Source organism: Ictalurus furcatus, chromosome 12 (assembly GCF_023375685.1).
Source record: "Ictalurus furcatus strain D&B chromosome 12, Billie_1.0, whole genome shotgun sequence".
NCBI classification, from domain to species: domain Eukaryota; kingdom Metazoa; phylum Chordata; class Actinopteri; order Siluriformes; family Ictaluridae; genus Ictalurus; species Ictalurus furcatus.
This window is the reverse complement of record NC_071266.1, coordinates 227,255-233,421: the sequence shown is the minus strand read 5'-3', so window position 1 is coordinate 233,421 and position 6,167 is coordinate 227,255. Positions and strand designations below refer to the sequence as shown.

The window sequence follows — 6,167 nt, the reverse complement described above, 5'->3', positions numbered from 1 at the left end:
GAGCATCAACAACTCTTTTTCTGAGATCCTCACAAATTTCCTTTTTTCATACCATGATACACTTCCACAAACATGTGTTGTGAAGATCAGACTTTGATAGATCCCTGTTCTTCAAATAAGACAGGGTGCTCACTCACACCTGATTGTCATCCCATTGATTGAAAACAACTGACCCTAATTTCCCCTTCAGACTAACTGCTCATGCAGACGCCAACAATGTCTGCACCATGCACGCTTCCTTTACAGAATGTGGTTAAGCAAGGTCTTTACAAGAAAAATAGGATCCAAACCCACATGGGCTGTGCACAGCGGATTGGCAGTTCATAACCTTACCTCTTGCTGACATAGCTCACGCATATGAAATTACATCCCAGTCTGTGGAGCAAAAAAGAGGTTTCGGTGCAGGTTCTTTGCCACTGTCGTCTGGACTGCGGAATGCGTTCTGCATTGACGGACCTCCAGAGACGCAAGAGCCTTACAGCAGCTGTGGCCAAAAAGCATTGAAATACAGCTCACAGTTGCAAAATGCGTAGCCACAGTGCTAGCTTTTCACATTTCTCCACCCTCTCTAGTGCTAGCTCATGGACCTGTACAAAGCTTTCCGTTTGTAGGCCTTGGTGTGAGACAGACTGCAACAAAGCCGGACGTTGTTGTAAAGAGGAGGCAAAACAACAAGCTTGCGACAAGGATGGGATTCAAACCCACGCATGCAGAGCACAGCAGATTAGCAGTCCATTACCTTAACCTCTCAGCCACCTCGTCTAAGGCTTGCTGTTTTTAACGAAAACTATGCAAAGAAGGGTTTAATGTTAGCTAACTAGATGACTGCTTCTCAAATAGATTTTATTCAAGTCTTGAGGTATGAGCTGTGCCGTCATATAAACTGAAGGGTGACGATGCGGTGAGACGGCCCAAAGTTCTCACAGAACGGGACAATTCCATAGTTGAGCCGTCGCAATGCAATCCAATCCTTGGGCGGCTAGGTACCGACTACCTATGGACTGCCCATCTCAGCGAGTTAAATTTCTTTGGAAAATGTCACTTTTACCCGTGACCCTGAAAAGGATTAAACGGTATAGAGGATGGATGGATGGAAATGTAACTTTTATTCTTACCTGGATATGCACCACGACTGTGGAAAAGGGGGGCATGAATTGGGACGTTCGTGAGGTAGCATGCTACCTGGCATATAGCATGAAAGCGTGGGAGCAAAAACCCACGTAAAGCCTTTGGAGACAAGACATCATCCACCATAAGCTAACTACCCTGGCAACAGTGGGATTTGAACCCACGCCTCCGAAGAGACTGGAGCCTAAACCCAGTGCCTTGGACCACTCAGCCACGCTACCCAAGGACAGTGTGGTGGTTTACCCGTTCATATTAAGAAGGTGATCGGGTACTTCAACCAGACAACAAGAAATCTGGCATGGGCACGACAAATGGGCTGTTGTAAGACTCAAGTGCCTTTCATTTAACCAGCTCTGGAGGAGACATCTAACCATTTCCAGCTGAAGACAGAGCTAAGGCGTGGTCTTTTGGATGCAATTTGTCTAGGCTTAAGACCCCATGGTCCACGGTCACATCGGTAGTGTTTGCGGAAGAGCTCTTCTACTATGACCTTACAATGTTTGTGAACCCTTTAGAACTTTCTACACATCTTCATTACCAGGACCCAAAACATCATAAGATTTTCACACAAGTATCAAAAGTAGATAAAGAGAACCTAATTAAAGATACCAGACAAAAATTTTACACATGGTCATTTATTTATTGATGAAAATGATCCAATATTGCATACCTGTGAGTGGCAAAGTATGTGAACCTTTGCTTTCAGTATCTGGTGTGACCTCGGTGTACAGCAACAACTGCAAACAAACGTTTCCGGTAACTGTTGATCAGTCCTGCACGTCAGCTTGAAGGAATTTTAGCCCATCCCTCATTACAGAACAGTTTCATCTCTAGGATGTGGGTGGGTTTACAACAGCTGTGCCCCAAAAGCATTGAAATACAGCTCACTGTTGCGAAACACGTGGCCACAGTGCTAGCTTTTCACATTTCTTCATCTCTCTCAAGGATATTCAGCTGGCCTGCCGTATTTGTGGAGAACGCGCTTAAACAACAACTCCGTCTAATATACACAGAGGCTCTTTTAAGAGTCACTTCATCATCTCAGAAAACAGCAAATTTTCTTTCTTGGGCTGTTTGAATATTTAGAACATGGTACAGAGAGAAGGGGGGACACATATTATATATATATATATATATATATATATAATAAAAATGCTTTATATTTCTATCAACATGGGGGGGGGGTATAGAGATGTTTATTATTCATTATTAAGGAGTGAACTTTATTATGATAAATATACTGCTATGTATATTACATAATGTTTGTTTGTTTTTTAGATGATGAACAGTGCAGAAGAGCCGTGTATTGTCCTTATGTGAAAACTAGACAATGCACAGTAATAACGCTGATGAGCTGTGTCTGGTGTCTGTGTACAGTAGCCCAAATCTTCCTTCTGTTCCAGGCGGCGTTGTGTCTTGCGCTGGATGGAGCTTGACTGCCCTCGTGTGTCCAGTTTAAATATTAGAACATGGTACAGAGAGAAAAGGACATTTTATATATATTATTATATATATATATATAATGTGTGTGTGTGTGTGTGTGTGTGTGTGTGTGTGTGTGTGTGTGTGTAAATGATGTAAAAAGCTTTCTATTTCTATCAACATTAGAAAAAGGTTAGTTATTAATTTAGTATTTTTATGATAAATATAGTGCTATGAATATTACATAATGTTTGTTTTTATAGGTGAGCCGTTAATTGTGGTTATGTCCGAACAATACAATGCACAGTAATGAGCTGTGTCTGTGAAATAGCCCAAACTTACCTTCAGTTTCAGGCGGCGTTGTGTGTTGTGCTGGATGGAGCTTGACTGCCCTCGTGTGTCCAACCTCGGGAACGGCAATTTCCCAGCAGCGGTTTTCTGTCATAAGAGTACATTTGTAGTTAGGCCCGAGTGGGGTAAGAAATATTACATGGTTTATATTACTGTGTCCCCTTTTTAACCCGTTCATGATCATTATTGTATACATTACAAAGATAAAGGTAATGTTCTTCCCTATTTGTCGATATTCTCGAAGTGAAATAGATGAGGCCACCTAGGGAACACTAAGTTACCTAGGAGCAATGATGAGAATGAATTTTTAACCCACTTGGTTTGTTTTTACGGTCTCTGTAACCATAATTAAAGCTCTGCATCCTGTTTAACAAGGTACTCAAAAACCAGTTTAAGTTCATACTATACCACACCCTCTAGCAGATCATGCATGATGTCAACAGCATAGTTATCAGTACAATGGAAATACTGTAATGAATTGAGCACACATGACTTTTTGACACCATATATTGACCGCAGTTCAGGATTTTCATTTAGTGCCTTACAATGTTCAGTATGAACCACTTTGGAACGGAAAATTAACCCAGAATGATCTTCAGTAAATATAGATTGAACTTCTTACTTACTAATTAAACAAAGCCTACAGAAATTAGTTGCACTGAAAGATTCCCAGCAAGCCATTTAAAGCCAAATTATCTCCTGTTACTTGAATTACTGAGCCAAACAATGGTTGTTCAAAACAAGGAAGCTGTATGCCTTCGGTTTCTAAGATTTTCAGGTCATCAATAAGGGGCTTTAGTATCACATCAAAACCATATGTCTTAAGATCTTCCATGTAGAATAGAGCTGCAAGATATACGTTAATCAGTACAGAGTTACACTTGGGTGGAAGATTTTTTAGAGTAAAATAGATACAACCAAGTTTGTGGATCCCCCTCTTGGAATCTAGAGGGTTAGCAGTTTCAAAATCGTTGTAATAGAGTAGAATCTGAAAAGCGTGCTTTTGCGAGAACAGTGCATGGTTTTGGAAATACAACCCATCATTAATGTCTTTGTAAACTCTAATTCCACTCTGTTTGTCCTGTAAAAAGCTCTCTCTAACTTGACCGTTTATGAATATGGATTTCAGTGTACCCAGAATGGGTACATACATGCACTTGTCCGTTACGGGAACCTGCCTGTAGTTCTATCTCTGCGCAAATCCATTCTCAGCCCAAGAACACATTCTTTAGGTTCAACTATTTCCCATTTCTCATCATAATATTTATGCATCATTGACTCAGTGTTTAATGCTGAAAAAGGATTACCTAATTGATCAAAACAGTGTTCTATTCTTCTACAAGTGTCTGAACTTGTACTTTCAGGAGTAACAGTTTTAAGAACTGCATCTCTTGCTTGGATTTTAACATCATTAACAACTTCTTCCATTGAACAAACAATTGTTTGGACAGCACTTTCACTAAGACCTGATGCTTGCGAATGAGCAACAATTGATCCACACATTGAAGCTGACTTGTAACAACAGAACTTTGTGAAGTATGTAAAGTGGCAACAGAATTTGGGCGATCATTTGAACATTCCGCCTCATATTCTCCCTGAGTGGAAAGATCCTGATTAGTATCGATCTCTTGATCCATTGTGTGACTATGTACCTGGCTGAGGTGTTTTCGGAAGCCACTATAAGTACAAAATGATAACGGGCAACCTGGCTCTCCACATTTTAAATGTAACTTTTTGCTAGGATATAAACCATGTTGAAATTTTAAATGTTGACAAAGAACCAAACAAGTTCTGAGGTGTGCTTTACATACAAAAAATGCGAACATTTTCAAGGCTGTTAATCTCGCTGCAGCAATCGTTCTCGAAGTTCTTTAACACGCGGGCTCTCCGTTGCTCTTCCGACATCGATGTTAGTGGTTTGGATAAATGTGTAGAAATTACAAAGAGCTTCATCATATGAGAAACTGAAGACATAGTGAACTTTGAACAGTTCATCAAAAGCTGCCACTGATGTGTGTGCCTTACATGGGATTGGCTTTTGGTCGATAATAAGTAGAACTTTTGGATATCCTTCTTTCGCTCACCAATGCAGAGGAGGAATGGTTGTCTTGTGTCAGCACTCTCAATGAAGGTATTGACACTGGCTCCTTCCTGAAGGTCAGCAAAGGGACATAAAATAAATATGAAAATAAAACTCTTTGCATGTTTTTTACATTATCACTAGCATCGTCACATCTTGTTTGCAGCTGGAGTAAGCAAAATGAGATTGAGATGCAGGTCTCAGAATCCCAAAATAATCTACACCTCAAGAGTTCCTAAAATTAAGATCTGATGTTTAAATATTAATTTTTTCATACCTTAAGATATCTCACAAGATGGCTGGTTGCTTGAGCTGAACTGATCTTGGATGTTTTTTCTGGCCTCTTGAGGTTAGAGGGAGCAGATGTAGCAGCAAAAGGATTGAGGACATATCGCTGTCCCATCCTAAAGACATCACAAAATAATTAAATGATCTCTCTTTAATTATTTTTTTAAAGACTGGAACATTTTTAAAATACAAAATGGTTTATACTGACCATTGTAGTCCTCGGATTCAGTTCCTGACAGCAGCTCGCCCATATTCTTAAGAGTCTTGCAGTCTGCAATGATTTTTGGCTTGAAGAACGTTGACCACATTGCCAGGAACTTCTGAGACACTTCGTTACCAAACATCACGGAGAAATCCTGGTCGATCTATAAACAAGGTTTATACAGATTTAAACATAACAGACTTAAATGGATGAAAGGTCAAATACTAAAAATTAAGATCTGCTGTGTTATTTATGCATACATTTGGGATATAAAATGTTGAATTAGAAGATTAGAATGTTGAATTTATCAGTTTGGACCGGCCTGTTGGTGTTACGGTGATCATTGAACAACTCCTTTCTCTACTGTACCAGTGAACTCATTTAATAACTACAGAGAAGGTCATTTCCTTTTCAAAACTATTTCCAAAGCTAACGATTTTCTTACCAATCCAGATACAGCAAGGAAACGAGGGAACAAATCCAGGACTGAAGATGATGCATCCTCACCGACCATCTTCTGTCAATACTGGAAAGTCGCTCTCATCTTCTCTTTGACCACAGATTCATCAGTGGAATATCGTATTGTAGATATCGCCTCCCTGCACTCCTCACCAAACAGCTGTTGACAGGTTAACAGAGATTCTCATCTGGTTTTTGGACCATCCTGAAGAACAGTCTTGGAATGACACCGGGTGC

The 6,167-nt window shown here is 40.1% G+C and overlaps 1 non-coding gene across 1 annotated transcript; it reads right to left on the bottom strand.

Moving 5' to 3' along the window:
- Window positions 1-1,267: 1,267 nt before the first annotated feature.
- Window positions 1,268-1,349, bottom strand: trnal-uag (transfer RNA leucine (anticodon UAG)). Its single transcript has one exon. It is a non-coding gene; the product is annotated as a tRNA-Leu (tRNA).
- Window positions 1,350-6,167: the final 4,818 nt, after the last annotated feature.